This window comes from Chinchilla lanigera, unplaced genomic scaffold (genome assembly GCF_000276665.1).
Source record: "Chinchilla lanigera isolate Chin_1 unplaced genomic scaffold, ChiLan1.0 scaffold00070, whole genome shotgun sequence".
NCBI classification, from domain to species: domain Eukaryota; kingdom Metazoa; phylum Chordata; class Mammalia; order Rodentia; family Chinchillidae; genus Chinchilla; species Chinchilla lanigera.
In genome coordinates, this window is record NW_004955471.1 from 7,610,399 (window position 1) to 7,631,562 (window position 21,164).

The 21,164-nt window shown below is 46.3% G+C and overlaps 1 protein-coding gene and 1 long non-coding RNA gene across 9 annotated transcripts in view; one reads left to right on the forward strand and one right to left on the reverse strand.

The window, feature by feature from the left end:
• The window catches only part of Trim2 (tripartite motif containing 2), a 174,542-nt gene that overhangs the window by 86,504 nt on the left and 66,874 nt on the right, over positions 1-21,164 (forward strand). The window lies entirely within an intron of this gene.
• LOC106150320 lies at positions 17,995-20,956 on the reverse strand. Its single transcript, XR_001237055.1, has 3 exons — positions 19,880-20,956; positions 19,016-19,352; positions 17,995-18,609 (listed from the first exon to the last, which is right to left on the reverse strand). It is a non-coding gene; the product is annotated as an uncharacterized LOC106150320 (long non-coding RNA).

The window sequence follows — 21,164 nt, forward strand, 5'->3', positions numbered from 1 at the left end:
CTCCATGCAAAATCTCTATCTAGAGAGAATTAAATAGATTTCTTTCCCTAGGTTATTTTTTTTCCCTAAGCCATTTCCTCCCCATCATGTCCTTTGGATGAATGCTTTCACCAAAGTACTGCCAGGTGTACCTCTGTGGCTGGTGTGGGTTTCCGTCTTCCCCATTTAGCCATCTAGCTAGTGTGTGGTGATGAGTGGCCTAGGGGACCCAAGTTCCCAGGCAGACCGAAGGAAGAAGACACACAGACCTCCTGCCTGTGTCACTCCAGACCAAGGGCCCAGCTTTGTGAATTTGTACATACTGATTGCTACCGTATTTACTGCCTTAATGTGCATGTTTAACGTGCTTGACATCCAAAGGGTAAAAATGATTACTTCTTAGTTGACTTGAAATCATTGGTCAGGGTATGAAGTTTGTGCAAGAAATTCCAGAGATATGTAAAAGAAAAAAATCATTTAATAATTTAAAAATAGAAACATTTTACTTAAAATTCGGTTCCTTTACCTAAAATTAAGTTCATACTTCAAAATTAAGTTCATAAGTTCAATTGGGAAAACTTAGTGTTTTCTGAATGTGACTGTTGACCAGACATACCAGCTCTGTGTACTACTGTGGCTTGTCTTTATTTGAACTTGGAAGCGAGGCTGGAGGGTTCTTCCTTGATTTGAAATGATCATGGGATGAATTGTGTTTTGATGCTAAATTGGACTAGATTTCTGTTTTACAGTCATATTTAACAATTCCTGGTTAGTTTTCAGTCTTAAACTAGTGTAATTTAATTTGAAATAAAGAAATATTAAACCACAGGCTTAGGTATAATGCATTACCTAGTGGATTTATTATAGCAGAGCTGCTTAGAAGGGGGCTATCAATTATTTCTGCTGAGAGCCAGGGATACTGCATGTCTTAGGGTGGACTGAGGTGACAGTCTGCTATCTATCTTTCATGTATGGGGTACCCTACTGACCCACTGAAATGTGTTTGCCATTTCCTCCACCCCTACCACCCTTCATTCATCTTGAATTTATTTGCCCCCGTGGCATGAATGTAGAAGAACCACCTCACTTGGTTGAAGCCTATAATTTCTCCAGCATGGCAGTAACTCGCTGAGCTCACTTGACACTGAGGTCATAATAAGGATTTACTCTCACAATGGAGAAAAACTTTACCTTTACAAAGTCTCTTTCAGAGGGGCTGGGGTTACAGCTCAAGCCTTCGTAGCTAAGCTCATGTTTAGCGTGTATGAGACCCTGGGTTCCAAAATCTGCAACACTGAAAAAAAAAAAAAACCCAAAGCAAAACAAAACAAAAAGTCACTTTCTGGGCTGTTGATACGGCTAAGTGGTAAGCAGCTGCCTAACTTGTGTGGCCCTGGGCAATTCTCCTGCAAAGGGGTCCTGGATTGCTTTCACATTCCTGACGCCAAGGCTGAGGGTTCTCCTAAAGCACTTCCTAGTGTTTGCACAGCCCTGGGCTCAGTCTAAGCATAACAAAACAACCTAAAAACAGAAGTCACTCCATCCTATCTTTATAATGAGTCTGAGAGATTAAAAAAAATTTTTTTAGAGGTAAGGAAAAGAAAGCCCCAAGAAATAGTGACTTTTCCAATAAAAGTGGAGTCAAGATTCACCCCCTAAGACATCTTTTCTTTCTTTCTTTCTTTCTTTCTTTCTTTTTTTTTTGGCAGGGGGGTACTGGGAATTGAACTCAGGACCTCACGCTTGCCAGGCAAGTGCTTGTGCTGCTGAGCTATATCCCCAGCCCCCTAGGACATCCTTTTCACTAGACTGACAGACTGACAGACTGACATAGGATCCAATAATGCTGGAGCCGGTGGGTGTAGCTCAGTGGTGAAGTATAGAAAAGTGGGTTTAGTAACCCTTAGTTATTGCAGGCTGATCAGGCCCCCAATCTCCCAAGTGAGTGGACGGTGAAAGCTTAAATAAATGAGACCAGGGCAATGATTTTAGGGCTCCAGGAGGTACTAACTCTCTTAGGGTATTCTCTGAGTTTAGCCAAAGGCTTCTCTGGGCAGCCCGTATTTATTTGGTTTACAAACAAAGGAGGAGGATACTCAAGAAAACGCAGGAATCTGGGCAGGACTTTTCCAAGTAATATATTATGTTAATTCAGGAGAACTATATTATCTCCAGGAAGTCCTTCACAGCAGGAGTGAGATGCCTGCAGCTACAGTCTCCTTTAAGTTAATTGGGGTTGGAGCCACACATCCTCAGCTGTGGCCTTCAGACAACTCACAAGTAAACACGGAAAGCCAATTGGTTAATGTTAAATCCTGCTTGGAGCCACTTTGTAGTGGTCTCCAATAGTGGAGAACTTGCTTAGCATGTGCAAGGGCCTGGGATCCTCCCAGTACCGTAAACCAGGAATAGAATTGTGTGAAGCTGTAGGTGAAGGATGTTCTATTGTGAAAGCAAATCTAGGAAGGCATCTGGAGGAGTAGTTTTTACAAGAGATTATTAGCCAGGCATGGTGGCATACAGCTGTGATCCCAGCATCTCAGGAGGCTGAGGCAGGAGGATTGCAAATTTGAGCCCAGCTTGAGCAATATCAAGACCCCATTTCAAAACAAAACAAAACGAAACAAAATTTAAGGCTACACTCCAGCATAGCACACAAGAAACCCTTAGAGAACTATGTAAGGAAGACATAGTCATGTGTCAACATATATGGTACAGTTCAACGATGGTTCAGAGAAGAGATAGAAAACCCTTGGCTGAAAAATCAGGGATAGTATAACTGGAGAGAAAGACTACAGTTAGAGCTTAAAGACTATGCAAGCTTTAGGTGGCAGGGAGAAGATGGAAGGGCATAATAGCCTTCCAGGAACACTCCAGAGAGAGTATTATGGTTTGTGTCTGGATGTGTCCTCGCAAAGCCTCATGCAGTCACGGGGTGGGCTTCTAGAGTTTATGATTGATTCATGGTCCAGTGTTGGAATTATGGGTGTGAGTGCTACACCTGCCCTGGGGCAGGTAGTTTGCATACAGGGTAAGGGAGGGAAAGAGCCTTGCTCTCTGCCACTCCCTTCCTTTTGCTCTTGCTGCTCTTGCTATCCACTGTGGCCATGAACTGTTGCCCTCTGCTCTGTGCCACGCTGCCTTGGAGCCAGCCGAGTATGGACTGAAACCTCCACAAACTGTGAGCTAAATAAACCTTTCCTTCCTTCATTTTGGGTGTCAGATATTTTGCCTCAGCAACGAGAAAAATGTAACCAAGACAGAGAGCCACATCTACATCTGGATTAGTAAGCAGACATGCAGGACTGGAGCAGAGACTGACCAGCAGGTCTAGGCAAGGAGGCTGGGGCCAAATCAGAGAGGGTTTGAGGGCCTGATGGAGGTGCACTGACTTGATGTTTAGGCACTGAAGAGTGTGTAGGTTGAGTTGGTTTTTTCTTAGAGCCATGGAAGAGAGTGGTCTCCTAGCTTCTCGTAGCGTCAGTCAGCCCTTGGCTTGTAGATGTTATTCTCCGTGTGTCTTCCTAGCATCCTCCCTTTCTGCATGTCTGTCTCTGTGTCCATATCTCCCGCTTTTATAAGGACACCAGACTGGATAAGGCCCCAGGTAATGATTTCCTTTAAATGTGATTCTTCTCTAAAGATCTCCAGAATCTCCCTACCTTATGAATTTTCAACTGTACCTTGGGGCAAACATGAGCCTCGTTCAGAAGGAATCATACTCAGAGTTCTGAATTTTGATCTTTCTCAGGCCAGAGGTGGTCAGTGTGGCACTTTCTCCTGATGCAGAGCAGTGGTAATGAGCCCCAGCTCCCACACAGCTACACGATCCCCAAGGAAAACAACCTGTATGCCTCACGGTCCTGTGTCGCTAGAATTTTGTGTTGTAGTTGTTTAGTACATTATGTGAGCTATTTGTTCAACACTATTCTAAAACAGCTTTTATTTATTTATTTATTTTCCCAGTACCAGGAATCGAACTCATGACCTTGCACTTGCCAGGCAGGCGCTGTGCTGCTGAGCTAAATCCCCAGCCCCTTATTTGTTTTTTGTTTTGTTTTGTTTTTTTCTGGTACCAGGAGTCGAACTCACAACCTTGCGCTTGCCAGGCAGGCGCTGTGCTGCTGAGCTAAATCCCCAGCACCTCCCCAGCCCCTTAAAACAGCCTTTAGATGACTTTGTGTGACTGTAGGAGAGACTTCCACATACCTTTTTTGTGGGGGACACAATCCAATCCCTAACAAGTGCCTTTATAGTCTTCAGCCTCAGAAGAGGAAGAAGAGGAGAGTTAGTTCTGGCCTAGGTGAACCGAGAACAGAATGCAGACTACACTGGAGGGTGGGGAAGGGAACGGTAGGCCAGATGGAGAGCAGGATGGAGGAGGAATAGGCAAGATCCAGAGACATTTCATGAGAAGGGCTGAGAAGACATAAGCAGCAGTGATGATGATGACGGTGCCTGGTCAACACAGAAACAGCAGCTCCCGGGCTGTGTCCACCTCTGCTGCCCCCTTGATATTGAGGGCTGACTCTGGTGTCTTCAGGGTTTCTGGTAGGGGAGGACAGTGGCAAAGGCATCCACATGGCTGCCAGAGGGGGAATTCAGAGCACAAGGCACACGCTGGGTTTGAGGTAGTGGTGGAGGCACACGGAGGTGGCCCCTGGCTGCGGGAGATCTGAGCCATCTGTCATCGCCGCGGACATGGATTTGGAATTCAGCTGCATTCCAGCAGCGCTTTAATCCCAGGGAGTGAGTGGGCTGTCAGAGAGCGTGAACATAGAAGCAGAGCTGTGGGCTTGATATTTTGGCAAGTTTCCAGAGTTAGAGGATTGCTGAGAACCAGTCCAAGAAGCATTTAAAACCATAGAGGAGAAAAAGTAGAGTTCTCCACTAGTGAAGCTCAAGAAAAAGATTCTAGTAGAAGTTTTGGTGCCAGGGCCGCAGGATTGTGTAGAGAACAGGTTGAGAACTGGAAGGGCCAAGTCGGGAAAGACTTCAGCTTTAGCTAAAAAGAGAATGGAGGGAAAAAAAAAAAAAAAAGAATGGAGAAGAGCAAGTTCCCCAGGAAAGGAAGGAAGGAAATGCAATAATCACAAGGGAGCAGGGTTAAAACAAGAGTCTGGGAGGCTTTTATGTATTTACAAGTCATGATTTTCAAGATATAATTTACATGTGGTAAAAATCCATCCGTTCTAGTGTTCAATTCTATTTTATTTTTTTTAAATGCTAGAGTAGCCTAACCATGACACTATGAAGATACAACCAGTGACATGACATCAAGGGAGGGGCTTTTAAGAGGAAATCTCTGTGTATCTGAGGTCAGAAGGGAAGGAGTCCCTGCTAAAGAAGACGTGACACTGAAGGTGGAGAGGTCACGTGAGGGAGAGCGGCTGTGTTAGGGTTCCCCAGAAGAGCAGAATAAATAGAATATAAATACTGAACTGGCTTTTTGGTCAGGGGTTGGATAGTCCCACAGTGGCTACCTGCAAGTTGGAGACATAGGGAAGCCAGGAGCTGCTGTCCAGCAGCCTGGAAACCTCAGAGCAAAAGGGAACTTCCTCTAGGCCCCGACCTCCTGGGTGCTGCCACCCACATCCAGGGTGAGTCTTCATCCCTTGGCTTGCTGACCGACCCCCTGGTCTTCTGTGGATGCGACCTCACACACCCTCACACCCGCACTTATACACACTGGGAAGTACACTTTACTAATGTCCCAGGTGTTTCGCTCTAGGCAGACTGACAACCAAGATTACCCACCCGAGGCCATGCAGGTAGTGGGAAGGCAGGCAGGCCACTCAACAGGGGCTATTTTGGAGAAAAAGATCATTTCCCCTCTTTCCCTGAAGCAGAAGGAAGAATAAATGCACACATTCAGGGCCTATGTTATATTATTATTATTATATTTTGGGGCAAATTCCTAAAGTCCTGCCAGCAAAACCATTTCCTGTTGGGCAAGGTGTTAGTGTCAGACTCTGTAACTTCCACCTCACAGCTCTTGCTTCCTGCTGCAGTCACCGTCTGCAGGAGTTACTTCAAAGTACTGTGCTAGCACAAGTCTGCTTTGCTTTGGGCTGTGTGCCTGGATCCTCCCGCTTGGTAAAGCTAGCGACCTTAAAACTCTCCAAAGTGAAGCCTCTGCAGCTCTCCTGCACCACACAGTGGGAAAATTTGGCTTCAACCCCCATAAATACTAGTGACAGCCATAAATGACTCATTGCTGAAGAGCGGGCAGCTTAAGAGCTGGCAGCCGCAGACATGTCCCGGGGCATGATTTAGCAGAAGAGTCGCTTCTCATCAGCTTATACCTCAGGCTTAAAAACACCGTCAAGGGCAGTTTTCTCTTTAACATCTGTGAGCTCAATCTCACCTCCCCTCATGTTTGCACACCCGCTGAGATGGATTCACTTCAAGGGTGGGAGGCAAGAGGGCATTGAACAGCGGTTCTCAAGCTGTCATGAGTGGGTTGTGAATCCAGTTCATGAGTTGCACTGGCCTATTTAAAACGTGAAGTAGACTGGCGTGGAGAATATGGGCCAGAGGACTGCATGTGATCTCATCCAGCTTTGTTTCAGTTCAGTGTGTATGTCTGAACTGGATCCCAGTGTGAAATGTGTTTCTGCTGTCGATCACAGTCACCAGTGTGGGAAATTTGGTGCGGAGATCATGGGTCCTTTACGACCCTACATAGGTTACTGAGTGTCCTGTGGGCTTAGTGAGAGCCACTGACTTTAAAGTGGGGATAATGAAAGTTATCTGTCTACTCTGTGTGGCCATTGAAAAGATCAGAGACAATGCAGACAATCAAAGAGAGGAAAGCACTGTGTCCTGTTTAATAGTCAAAGCTCATTATGAGGCCAGATGCAGTGGTGCAAGCCTGTAATCCTAGCACTCTGGGAGGCCGAGGCAGGAGGACTGCAAGTTTAAAGCCCAGCCTGAGCAATTCAGTGAGACCCTATCTTAAAATGAAAAATAAATAAATAAATAAATAAAAATAAAAAATAAAAAGGACTGGAAATGTTGCTCAATATGAAGGCCTTGGGTTCAATCCCTAATACTGAAGAAAAAAAAGCTTACTACCAGGATTTATTTGCCTCCCAAGATTTCTTCTCCAGCTCAGATAGCTGTTTCATACTTGGATCAGTCTTCAGAGCCTGAAACTGTGAAGTCAGCGACTGCTGCTGTCTTCGTGTGGCCCTCCTTCCAGCAAGCATCTGCAGCTCAGTGCACCATAGTCTATTTCCTGCGGCTACAACTGGATACCAGAAGTGGGGTGGCTTATAAGGAGTAGAGGCTAATTCAGCCCATGGATCTGGAGGCCCAAGTTCAAGGGTCTATGTCTTGTGACGGTCTTCCTGTCCATGGGGCTCTGTGCAGGGTTCTAAGGCGGAACAGGGCATCCCTTATCCCAGTGAGAAGGGCACAGAAAAGTGACTGCCAAGCTGGCTTTTGTAACTGACCCACTCTCAAGATGATTCATGAATGGGTTAATGGCTCAGTCCTACCTCTTGCTGCCTCTTAAAACCTCACAGCAGAGATTACATTTCAGCTTGAATGCTGATGGGGACAGTCAAGCCATAGCACTGTCCAAACTTGAACTCAATCATCGCCACCTTCTCTCTCCTTCTCACCCCTCTGGCCGCCATCTCACCTCCCCAAGGATGCCTGGCCCTCCCTGACCTCCCTTTTCTCTGAGCAGTAGCTCCAGTCAGGTCCCCTAGATTGCCTGAGGATCAGTCATGCTACTAACTCGGCTAGGAAGAGAATCCGAGCCTGGGTCGCCGTTGTTACTGCCTGGCTAGGTGCAGTGCTGCTGTCTCCAAGCCTGTCCACACTGTCCTCAGCTCCAGGCTCTGTCTCTTTCAGTAGCTCTCATAGCTTCTGGGTTCAAGCTCACAGAGCAAGGCCGTATGCAGCCTGGCCCCTGATGCTGTCCACCCTCCTGTCTCCCACCCCAGCCTTGCACCTCATACTCTGGTAATTCCAAACCACTGCACTTGGTCTTCACCCCAGGAACATGCAGGGCTTCAAGTTTCCTCTGCCTCAGTGGCTTGCCCCACCTTTTGTTGTCAGGTTAACTGGCTTGTCCTTCAGGCAACTGTAAAAATTAACTTTTAAGTCAGAAATACTTAGGTCCGAATGCCCAGTGAATAGTCAATAGCTTTGTGACTCTGAGAAGGGAGTTGTGAAACATTTGAAGTGAATGTATGCATCTGGAAAATGAGAGTGGCCATGCCTGCTTCACCGTTAGGAGAATGAAATGACTTCTTGTGCATAAAGAACAATGCATGACACATACCAGCAATGGTACCTGATAAGTGGCTATGATCATTATTTGATTTACAAGAATGACTATTTTTGATTGACAAAAAAGGCTCAGTGTACCTCCTTCTCGACCAGAGTTTCTTGCAGACCCGACTTATTCGGCATCTCTGCGTCTTTGAACCAGCTGTTCCTTCTGGCCATATAACCTTCCCAGTCTCCTTCTTTAACCAAGCCCTGCTCATCTCTCAAGGCTCGACCCAAGTGACCCTCCCTCTGGACTGACCCAGGGCCCCGTGCTCACGTCTGTCAGAGCCCTTGGCCTCCGAGCTGTGGAGTTTCTTTCCCCCAAGAACTGGGCCTTCCCAATGTCTCCATGTGCACTCAAAGCTGCTTCCATCCACGCAGGTGCTGATGTACAGAATGCGATCAATTCACATTTCTTTGAAGATTAACATTAGAGTTCACTTTCTGTTGCTATAACTGTATATCGAAGACTAGATAAAGAAAAGAAATTTGTTTCTTACAGTTGTACAGTCTGGGGAGTTGAAGGCGGAGGGGCTCCGGCTACTGCAAGTGTTCTTGCTGGTAGGGACCCACATTTGGAACATGACACGGCCAGCCCACAACAGCAAGCCAGAGACATTTCACTCTATAACAAAGGCACTCCCAAAATAACCCTTCATACCCTAATCTGCTAACCCACAAATGCATTAATCTCCTCTCAAAGGCCCCTCCTGGTTCCACCTATTAATACCTCACCATAAGCATTAAATCTCAAGTGGAGTTTTGCTGGAGACATTCAGGCCATAGCAAGGAATGGATGAATGAGCTAAGTGTTGTAGTATTTCTTTACTGGTATCCCTGCCCTCTCTCCCTCAGGAAATTCATCCTGCTATTGGCAACCAGATTTGTTTTAAAGCAGAGCCCTCTTGCTTTCCTGTGCATCTCAAGCTGCTCTGGTCAGTGAACTCAGCTAACACTGGCAGCTGGGGACGTCCGCAAGGTGGTTCCTATTAGTCTTCCAGTCTTGTCTTCTGCTTGTCCCCGTCTTGTACCTCACATCACAGAAAACCAGCTGCTTCCTCTCTGATGGCCCCTCATACTTTGTCTCCTGGTGTCTGTCTGTGTGGCTCTTTCCGTTGGGAAACAGCTAATACCTTAGCTGTCGGCTTCCCTTGTCATGCAGACCCTTGGAAAGTACCACAAGACAGCTCAGAATCTGATCTTATTCATTGTTTTACACAAGGAAGTAGCTGTCCTCAGTTCTCCTTTGTACCCTGTAGCAAGCTTTGCTGGACTTCTCTCACAGTGAAGAATATCTTTTATCTAGCAATTTCTTTACACATCTGTTTTTGCTGACAAGTACTTTGAGTCCAAGCACTGTGTCTTAAATATCTCTGTAAACTTAGAGCACTTAGAATAGGTATGTCTAACCTTTTGGCTTGTGTGGGCCATACTAAGTGAAAAGGAATTGTCTTGAGCCCCATACAAAATATATAATATAGCACATATATATAGATATAGATGATATAGATATAGTTTACCAACTTTTATTTGATGGTGGTGGCAGTGGGATTAAACTCAGGGCCCCGTGCACGCCAGGCCAGATAAGCTGTCTACACAAAGCCACTCCCAGCAGAGTAGAGCATGGGAGATTAAAGTTTAACTTTCCTTTGACTCTTAAAGTTTTTTTACAGTTGGCACTGTGTTATAACCACATTATATCAGGCATTCAATAAGCCTTTTTTATTAATTGATGATTTTATTATTTTTTTTAGAACTAATAAAACCTTTGGATCTGTCTTAGTTACTTCTCTTATTGCTGAGACAAAACACCTAGCACTCAAAGTTAAAGGAGGAAAGATTTATTTCACATCACAGTTTGTGGAAGTTTCAGTCCATAATCAGCTGGCTCCAAGGCAGGGTGGCACATGGCAAAGGGGCAGCAGTTCATGGAGGTAGAAAACAGCAACTGCAACAAGAGCAAGAGGGGAGCAAACAAGCCTCTTTTCTTTATATTGTATGCAGGGTACCTGCCCTAGAGCGGTATAGCACTCACACCCCCATCCCAGCCCTGGACAATGAACCAGTCACAAACTCTAGATTCAGCTGCCTCTGAAAAGCCCAACCCCTGTGGCTGCATGAGGCTTTTAGGGGGCATCCAGATACAAACCATAACAAGGTCTGATGTTTATGGTTACTCAGGAGCATGCACACCAATATGACAAAATAGGAGTGAAAGTATATGAGAAATGAAAATGCTAACACATAAGCACATTGTGGGTGGTGGTTGCAAGCACACAAAACTACTTTCTCCATTGTTAAGCAACAGCACCCTAAGGTCAAGGTGGTCTGTGAGTGATCTCACAAATACCAAAACCTGGATGTATTTCTTCTTCAGAGAACAGAAGACACTTCTCCAGTCACACAAGGCTGCTCTCTGTTGAGTGAGCAGTGGGTAATCTGTTGTCCTAGAGAGAGGCAGTGTGGTGACCTCAAGAGCCAGGGCTGGGTCCAGGTGAATGAAAATTCTGTTTCTTTAGTTCACATGAAATTGGGCCTCTTTCCTCCAAGAAAAAGGACCCAGGTAGTTGGGCCTTCATGTTTGTCCTTCTGACCCTCTCTCATCTAACTTGGGTCCAGATAAGCCTTAAGGTGGAAGTGACAGTAGTTTTGTGTGACTCCAAATAATACTCAGAAGCAAGTAGACAAGTAAACAAATTAACTTGTATTTTAGGGGGAAGGTTTGCCAGATCTCAGCTGCTACATATTCTAATGAGTACTAATCTCCAAAATGAACAGAACATGATGCATGGTGCACACAGCACATTAGACAGTTTGTTCCCGCACAGTGTTGTAGGGGCAAAGGTACTGAGTTGGTTGTAGTGAAAACTCACACGTGCATGCTCTTCACAGGATCTCAGCATGGCCAGGGACCAGAGCTGGCTTGGATGTGCTCCAGTTGTTGCAGGGAGGCCCAGGAAATGAGGTCACAGGGGCAGAAGTAACAGACAAAAACCCATGGGCTGCTATCATGGCTGTATCATGTTGCCCCCAAATTATTGTACTGGAGCCCTCCCCCACAGTGATGGTATCTGGAGATGGAGACTTTGGCAGGTAATTCGGGTTAAATGAGATCCGCAGGGTGAGGCCTTTTTAGGAGATTAGAGCTCATTGTCCCATTAGAAAATAGCTCTAGCTTTAATAGAATTGTTTTGGAGATTTTGTCATAAAGATAGCTTTCTCGTTTGCCTTTCTGCCTTCTCCTTCTATTCCCTTCTGGCCAAGAGAAATAGTTATCCTCTCACTTGTAAGTATCAAAGAACGCTGTCGCCATAGCGGTGCTTGAGTCCACTTTAGAGTAAAGCACCTCGTGCTCCCACAAGCATGAGCAACACTGTCACATGAAAGGAGTGAATGTGTCTCAGAAATGATTGATCTGTACCAACTTTTCTTCCCATGCTCAATTCTTTAGTTCTTCTTTTCTCTTCAGCAAATGAAACAAATTTTATTGGATAATACCTTCTTTTGTTCATCTTTCTCTTAATTAGAAGTGGTTTCAGAGCAATACAGAATGACCATGCTTGACAGCATTCTAACTTTCTGCAGTAGTAAATAGGGTCCCTGAATAAAAGCTTGGTTTCATACCCATAATTCTTTGGCCTAAGTACAATAGATCATTGCTGCCAAAGTGTGCATAAGGACTGTTGGGTTATTTTTGAAAATATTTTCCTTTAATAATACTGAAAATACTTAAGGCTGTGCTATAAAAAATAAGTTACATCTTATTTGGAAGTATTTCTTCAAATATTGTTTTTAGACTCCCAGCTTCAAGGATGAGGTTTCACAATGTAGTTTAAATTACTCTTTAAAAGAATATCAAATAATGTTCAATAATTAGACTTTTTTTTTCTTTTTGGTATAGTCCTGGGGATTGAACCCAGGTCGTTTGCACTGAGCTACATTCCCAGGCCCTTTTCCTTTTACTTTTGAGAGAGTCTCACTGAATTGTCCAGGCGAGGCTTAAACTTTCGAACCTCCTGTCTTAGCCTCCCAGAACGCTGGGATTACAGACATACACCACCAAGCCCAACTAGGTACTGTTTTCCTTTCACGTATGGGACTCAAACATGCTATTCAAGTGCTCTCTCACTGAACTGCACCCTCGACTACCTTTAGTAATTAGACCTCTATGAGAGGATTTAGTCTAAGAGTAAATAGTATCTTTTCTTACATTGCTTCTTTCTTCAGTAGGAAGTTACTACCTATATTTCTAAGACTCCACCTATTGTAAGAGGTTACTAACTCAAAACAATGTGGAAAAGCAAGAGCAAATTATAGGGGGTGGAGGTGTAGCTCAGTGGTAGTGTTTGCCTAACGTGTCAGATCCTGGATTCTACCCCCAGCACTTAAAAAAAGTGAATTACAGAATATTCAAAAGCTATCTGTTTTTATTATCCATAATACTTGCATGTATGAAATAACCATGTCACATGTCATTGTCTTACAAAAGCACACCTTAATGCTCGGATGATAATACTTTCTGTAATTAGTATGAACATCCTCCCCATAGAGCATATACCACTCTTAAATAACGCATGCTGTCCTGGTGGTCTTGCTTACCCCATTTACGCAAAAGCTCCCTCTACAAAGACGGCTCACCCACATTTGAGCATGAGTACTTGAGAGGTCTTTCACACGAGAATCTGGTCTGGGAGGCTGTGTTCCCCCTACTGCATCGGTGGCATCGCCTGCGAGGGGACTCGTGGCCCAGCCCGCGCATGCATCTTGTCATCGTTGGGGACTGGCCCTGCCTATGTGGGATTCACAGGTTGGTGAGGGCGACTGCTCTGACCAAGCCATGGGCCATCACAGACTGTGATGGTGGTCATGAAGGATTCAAGGGGGCCCACTGGTAATAAAGGGGGACACACACTTGGAGTGGGGGTCAGGAAGTCTCCTGGAGAGAGCACCAGGGGTAGAGAGCCAGACAGCAGCCTCACACCCAGAACTGCCTCCTACCTCACTAAGACCCATGAATGTAGCCACAAGCTAAAGAAAGGTGGCCTCCTTTCCTGGATTTAGGAGCTCTGAGTCTGCCCTAGGGTCCTGGGTTGGCTGATTCTGGAAAAGTCAGAAACTGTGGAGAAAGAGAAAGAGAGAGAGACAGAAAGAGAGAGTGTAGGAGGGAAGAGTAGAAGTTGCAGTCACAGGAAGGCAGGCGAAAGTCTCAGGGTGCTGCCAAATAGAAAAAGAGAAATAAAACCTCCTCTTATAATAAAATAAGCGTGGTGGGCAGGTTGGAACGAAAGACTAGGAGCAGACAAACGTTTGTTAATAGCTTTTTAAAAATAGGATGGAGGGCCAGGGGCTTGGCTGAGTGAAAGAGCATGAGCTTAGCATGGGCGAGGCCCTGGGTTCCATCCCCAGTGGCAAAACAAACACAAAAAAGGAAATTCTAGGGAGGCTCGTCAGGAAACGGGAAAAGCGAGGGTGAGATGTCCAAGAGGGCAGCACATGGGTCCTCTGGGTAAATCTGTGCCCTTCTGTCACTATCCCCTGCTCGCAAGTTTGAAGCCTGTACAGCTGCCAGTGACTTACCCTCCACTCTTCTGTGCGCTCGTGAGTGTTGGATTTTCACGGTCAAAGCCATGCCAAGGACACACAGCTTCTTAACGACAGTTGGTATTTAGCCTCCGTCTCCAGCGTCTTGTATCTTTTTCTTGTTTTTCCCCTCTACTCCCAGGAGTCTGCCTTTTCTTGAATCCCCCTCTAACAGGATGTCGTTGTTTATTTTTTTCCTTGCCCTCTGCCCTCTATGAGAGCTATAATCCTTTGTGCTGGGTTCCTGTTTCACTGCTATCTTGGGAGCTCCTGCTGTTTGGCGGTGGTGTCTGCATATTCATAAACTCTAAGCTATTAATTCCTGGAGCAGACCAGCTACGGCACGAGCGCCTTTCGCTGGTCCTCCACACGGTGTTGTAGCTTCACTTAGCAAGACCATTGCTTGTTGTGTTTCCAGTTGTTTGTGTGGTAGAAGATTCTCAACAGAACTAATTGTAATGAAACCCAGGCAGGCTGTAGAGGCCTCTGCTGCCCAGTTCTGCCTGGAAAAGATGGTGTAGCAGCAGATGGAGAACTAGGCGCACTCAGAGGCAGGCAAGTGGTTGGCCACCTAAGTTATGTGTCATGGAAGGAGGGACATCGGCTCCCTCGACTCAGGCCTCTTTGATGGTGTGGTAGAGATCAGACTGGCTGTGTCCACAGAACTCCTGCTGCCCTGGAGAGAAGCATGTGGTGGGAGATGAGCATGGAGAGAAGTGTTGCCAGCATCCCCGGGACCTAAAGCTGTTGTCAGTCATGCTAAACATGTGCTTGTCCACTGAGCCATACCCATGCCCTAGAAGTTCTTTAGAGAGAATATTTTGTGGCTTTAAAACCACAGCACTATGCCAGGGATGGTGGTGCACAGCTATAATCCCAGCACTTGGGAGGCTGAGGCAGGAGGATCGTTGCAAGTTCAAGACCAGCCTGTGCTACAAAGTGAGCTCAAGGCCAGCCTAAACTGCATAGTGAGACCCTGTCTCAAAAAGACAATAAAATAAAATATAAAACCACAGGACTATATCTTCTCTGATTCTATGAAAGATGAGTCTCCTACCTTCCTCCTTGCAGTTACTGGTGGAGAGCTCCTGACATGGCAGGGGAAAGATTAGGCTCCCCCTTCCAGCAGGAGTAAAGCCCTTGAACTTCCTCTCAGCATCACTAAAGTTAAAGAAAGCCCCCCACGGAACTGGAAAGTGATGATTTACTAGTCAGCTTTCTGATACTGTAACCAACACCTGAGCTGAATCAATTTAGAAAGAAGAAAGGTTTCTTTTGGCTCCAAGTTTTGGAGATCTCATGATCTCATCCATGGTCAGGTGAACGCATTGCTTTTAGGTCTGGTGGGGAGGCACAGTACATTGTGGCAGGAGCAGCTGGCAGAGCAGAGCTGTTCACCTCATGGCCAAGACATGGAAGAGAGGAAGCAGAAGAGGCTGGAATCCCAGGATCCCTTTCAAGGATGCAGAGCACCCTGCCCCAAGAACCTAACTTCCTCCCGATAAGTCTCACTTCTTAAAGGCTCCCTTCTGTCCCAGCAGGGTCACTGGCTAGGGACCAAGCCTTTACCACATGGGCTTTTGGAGGACACTCATCCAAACCACAGCAGATCCAGTCGTTTAGTCCACACTATAAAGCGTGGCTCTTTTCTCTTTAGGACACCAATGACACACTCTGTGGCAGGGCAAAGATGAAAGAAAGTGCCAGGCTCTGTGACCTCTGACTTGTGCTTCTCTATCAATGGATAGAGGGTCAATGGGTAGAGCTGGTACATCCTCACCAGGTTCTGTTCCAGCTCTCAGACTTTGACTTTTTCCTCTCTAAAGAGGCCTGAGATAATAGCTTTGCCTCAGCTCCTCATCAGATAGCAGTTAAAACTCAGGGTCGCAGCTGGTTATCCAAGCCTCAAACTATTCATCATGGAGAGGTCTGTGCCTGCGCCGAGTTCTTCCCAGAGGACAGCCCCCTCCAGGCCAGAGGGTAGCACTGTGACATCAGACATGGGTAACCCTTCCATACTTCTGTTGGGTGGGATCAGCAAATCCTTTATCTAATAGTAATGGCTGGATGTAGGTATCATCTGTAAAGTTATAGAAAAGCAGCTTTGATTCTTGGATTGGGTTAATTAGAAAGCTTTGCATTTCCTCTGAGTCTTGGGAAACATATTTAATCATTAATTGCAGTGTCCCAGAAATAGGTAGAAATAATAATAACATAAAAATATTATTAGAGAAAGACTTTCTAGCCTGCAAAAAAATTGGATATAAACTTGAGGCTAGAAATCCTCTTAGACTGCAAAAGTAAGTGAAGCACAAGGTCCTGTTTCCATCCACAGATTCTACAGAGGGGAAAGGAGAAGGAAAATACAGGACTGAGAAGTCACATGACATTACTTTGAGTGCCTGATTATTTTACAGCTGTATCATTTGTGATCCGATTTCCACATGGATAAGTTTGGGCCATTTCTGGCAGGTTCCACCTGCCCTCTCTTGTGGCCCAGCTTTCTTCACTGACCATACATTCTGTCTTTTCCTGTCCTCTGTAAAAGCAAGGAAACTTGTGACCTTCTGCTTGCAGCACTGAGAAGTACGGACACAGCAAATCCCTGCACCTGTGTGGAGCAGCTTGCCTCTATCTTCAAAGCACAGAGTAATCGTTGTGCATCTAAGGAACCGATTATCCTTTCCATTTCTTATCTTGGGTACAAGTAAGCAGGGAGGTATTGCTTCCTTATCTTGGCTTGTGTTTGTACAGTGTAGGTATTCTTTTATGAGGTTTTGCTGTCCTTGGGTTTGGCTTATTACCTTGTTAGCCTGGCTTGCGTCATGACAGCGACACAGGGTAATGAAGATCAACCAACTGGATTTTTCTTAAACAAAATCTGGGAAAGGAGGTGCCAACGATTTTATTAGCTTCAAGCAGGGGTGGGTGAACCCCTGAAGGCCACAACAAGCCCGTGTCTGTTTTTGTACAGCCCATGAGCTAAGAATGGTTTTTGTATTTTTAGATGATTTGCAGAGGATCAAAAGGAAAAATAACATGTGACATGTGACAATTATATAAAACTCAAATTTCAGTGTTTACGAATACTGTCGCATTGGAACACAACTACAGTCCCCTTCTTACCTACTCTCTACAGCTGCTTTTCCATTGCAGAATTGTGTAGTGGCAGCAGATACGATATGGAACTGCAAATGTCAAGCATTGACCCTCTACAGGAAAAGTGAGCTGATCCGGGGGCTTGAACAGTTACATAGCAACAGTAGTTGACATCTTTTGAGTCTCACTACGTGCCAGACACTGCACGGATCATCGTTCAGGCATTATGTTGTTTAATCTTCATACTGAACTCTAAAATGTAGCTCTTTTATCATCATTGTAGAAATGAAGGAAAGGAGCACCAGAGAGGTTGTGTCATTTGGCCAAATACAAACAGCGGATCAGTGTCAGAGGTGGGATTCACGCTCACATTTGGCTGATTCGTGAGCTACCACAGAAAGCTGTCCCGGTCGGCAGCAGCAATACCCACGCATATCCTCCCTGGGTCTGAGCAAAGGCTACAGATACACATTCTGGATTTGGTTCGTCTTACTTTTATTTGATTTAGTTTTATCATTTAACTGAGCTCTCTGTTTGTCTCTCTCCTGAGTGCATATAAGATCACTAAGGGTGGTGATCACTTATGGGCACAGAGTAGAAGCTGAAGGAAAAGCTCACCGCACACCCAGGCTCCCAGCTGCCCATCTGACTGCTGCGCGCATTCCCTAGGCCATGGCCTTTTCTCCTGCCCCTCCCAGCACTGGGGCTTTCTGGAACCCAGCCTGGACACACTGCCTGTCCCGGAGGGAGCTGGGTGCCCGTCCGCTGTAGGGTGTGTTCATTCAGAGCAGGATGAGCACATGAGGCCTCCAGCAGCTTACATCAAAGGGCAAAAGTAACTCCTGAGAGTGATCAAAAGGAATTCTTTGCTTATCATTCTATGAAGCCTGCTGGCCCTAAGGGATAGATACTGGCTGATGAGGACTCATTTTCCCTGTCGGCTGACCAGCACACATCACCAGGTAGCTTCCTCACAAGACAGAGGGGTGGGAGCTAACAAGAACGTCCTGTCCCTTCCTGCCTGGCCTGGCCCTGGGAGTCAGTGTTAAGGACTGGGTAGCACTCAGGCCTCTTACCTATGTCCATATCGGCCAGAAGCCACCAATGCCGAGTGAGTGACAAGGCCCAGAGGCTGTGCTCAGTGTGCAGAGAACAGGCATAATCTCTTCTGACTCTGCATAATTCTGCCTACTCTGTTTTATCAGTTTATTCAGACTAAAGCTAATGGGGAACAGTGTATTGTTTGTCTGTTCATACATCCAGAAAACCAATGTTGACTGAGTCCTAAAACAAGCCCCACACCAGGCATAAAAAGCAAATCATTAGTCCTTGCTAAAGAAACTCATAAACTGAAGTATCTTTAATAATAATGTTCACTATGTATCATGTGCTGTGTGAGGTTCTTCACAAAGACTAAACCGTTTTCCACAAAAACCCTATGTAGTTAGTACCCTTATTATTCTCATTACATTGATAAAATTTCGGCATATAACGTGTGGGATTTCCATCACCGTGATAAAATACCTGAACACACAAATTAAAAAGAGGAAAGTTTTTTAGTTCATGGTTTTAGAGGTTTCAGACCACGGTTGGTTGGCTTCATTGTTTGTGGCAAGGCAGAAGGTCACGGGAGGGAGTGTATAGTGCAGCAAAGCTCTTCACCTCCTGTCCAGGGAAGCAAGCAGGGAGGAGAAAGGCTGAGTCCCAGTGTCCCCTGCAAGGGCACATCCCCAATGATTTCCCTTCCTCCTAGGCTCCACTTTCTAAAGGCTCTACCACCACCCATAGTGGCACAGCCTTTTAACACACGGGCCTGAGAGGGCCATTTCAGATCCAGGTTAAATTTCTTACCCAGAGTCATGCAATTCGTAAGTGGCAGAGCTGGGACGCAAACCCCGTCCCTGGCTGTAAATTTCACCCTCTTCTTGACTAGTGCACCATTCTGCTTCTAACTTATAGTCTTGTGACTGTACAGTGCTGTGAAATCATCACGACAGCCTTAAGAAGTGGCATTTTATCAACAGCTAACAGAGGCAAGGAGCAATCCAAAGACACCTACAGTGGTACCCACCTATCTGTGGTTTCGCTTTCCTTGGTTTCATTTATCTTCAAATTTAGTCCATAATGTTAAATAGAAAATTCCAGAAATAAACAATTCATTTTAAATTGCATGCCATCCCAAGTAGAATAATGAAATCTGATGGTGTCTGTCCCATCCTTTTGTCCAGTGTATCCACGATGTATGGCTGCCCACCCGTTAGTCTTTTAATAGCCAATTGGCTGGCAGATCCATTGTCAGGGTATCTCAGCCTGAAGTTCAAGGAACGTTTATTTAACATTGGCCTCAGAGTGCTAGAATAGTGATGCTAGCAGTTCAGACACACCAAAGAGAAGCTGTAAAGTTCTTCCTTTAAGTAAAAAGGTGAATATAAAATAAGATTATTTTGAGAGATCACATTCACATAATTGTTATTATGGTCTATTGTTCCCTTTTATCATCAGTGGGTTTTGATATCTTTTTAAATTTTACTTTTTTATAATCTTAAAGTAGGATCTCACTAAACTGCCTAGGCTGCTCTGAAACTTGCAATCCTCTTGCCTCGGCTTTCCAGAGTGCTGGGTTTAACAGGCGTGCGCCACCACGCCTTGCTATGTTTTTGGTCTCTTCCTGTGCCTAATTTAAAACTCAAACCTTGTCCTGGGTGTGTACGTTGGTATAGGGGAGAGCGGAGGGCACTTAGCGTTCGGTAGTACCCCCAGCTGGGGACTCGGTGCGCCCAGGGGATCCGAGTGCCCAGGACGCTGGGGGAACGCGGCTCTTCCGGGGACGCGGGGAGGAGACGGCGCCCAGGCCCGGGTTCCCCCGCTCCTCACCCCCATCCCCGCCCCGGGAGTCAGATCTTTCCCGCTGGGGACACAGGTTAGACAAACAAACCTAGAAAGAGGAATCTCCCGCCCCGCGGAGCCGCGGCTGCGCCCTGGGGCGGCGCCTGTTGCCAGGGAGACCGGCGGTGGACGCGCTCGGGGCTCGGCAGACCTGGGAGGCGGCAGTGGGGCTTCCGCGAGGCTGTGGTTTCTCCCTTAGAACAAATAGAGTCTGGTGTTTGGGCTGGTCAGTAGAGAGGGAGGTGGTAGGGTTCCCTCTGGACTCCGGGTTGGTTCCAGAGCACATAATTCATAGTACGGGCCGGAGAGGAAGGACTGTGAGGAAGCGGAAGCGAGGAGCCGAGCCAGACATTACCAGCCGCACACCCACCCACCGCCGCCTCGACCACACCCGCGCGCAGCTCGGCGGGGACCGTGCTGGGTGGACCCTGACTCCAGGTCCCAGCCCAAAGCAGGGGTGGGGTGGAGGGTAGGGGGACACGAACCCAGCCCCCACCCTATGCTCCAATCCACTGATTAGATTCAAAGAGACGCTTTGACTGTCCAGGCCAAACAATGGCAACATAAAACAGCATTCTGTTTGCTTGCTTTTGCTTTTTCCTTCTGTGATAGAGCTAGAGAAAGAATGAGGAAGGGTAGATGTGCTGCCCGTCGTTCGCGATGTCCCAGCCTGGATGGGCTGATTACTGTCCCCATTCTCGCTCATCCGGGAGAGGTCCTGAGGCACACTGAAGGAGGACCCGTGCCAGCAACAGGACTTGGGCTGGAGTTCACTCAGGTTCACTACGTAATGGCTACTTCATCCTGAGTTAGTCAGGTAACCTTTTTAAATCTCATTCCCCACGAAGATAATAGCCAGGATGGGTGGGGTTACCCTGACCTGAGACCTTTACACCCCTTTCCCCCGCCAGCCCTATATGCCTTCCCAGTTCTGCGCCAGCTCGAAGCTCCGCTGGAACACACCATGAACGAGGCAGGTGTACCACTTCCCGTTTGTGTGGAAAAACCAGGCCAACCCCAGGCGTTTGCAGGACCCCAGTTCTTTGGTTAAACTTTCACCCACAGGAGTCGAGTAGAAGAGAGCGCTTCCTAAAGACTGAGATGTTAGGTATTAGGGAAAGGGAGAGCTTCCTAAATACTGACACAGGAAGGTATAGTTTGTATTTACAAAAATGAAGAAATTTAAACCAACAAACCACGGGCCGAGCAGCTCATTATCAAGCGTAATGCTAGAGAAGGATTATTAACAGGATGGCTCCTAAGCACCTATAAGAGAACGTGTCCTAAATTCCGAGAATACATCAGAGCAGACCCACAGCTAGGGTTGGGGGCAG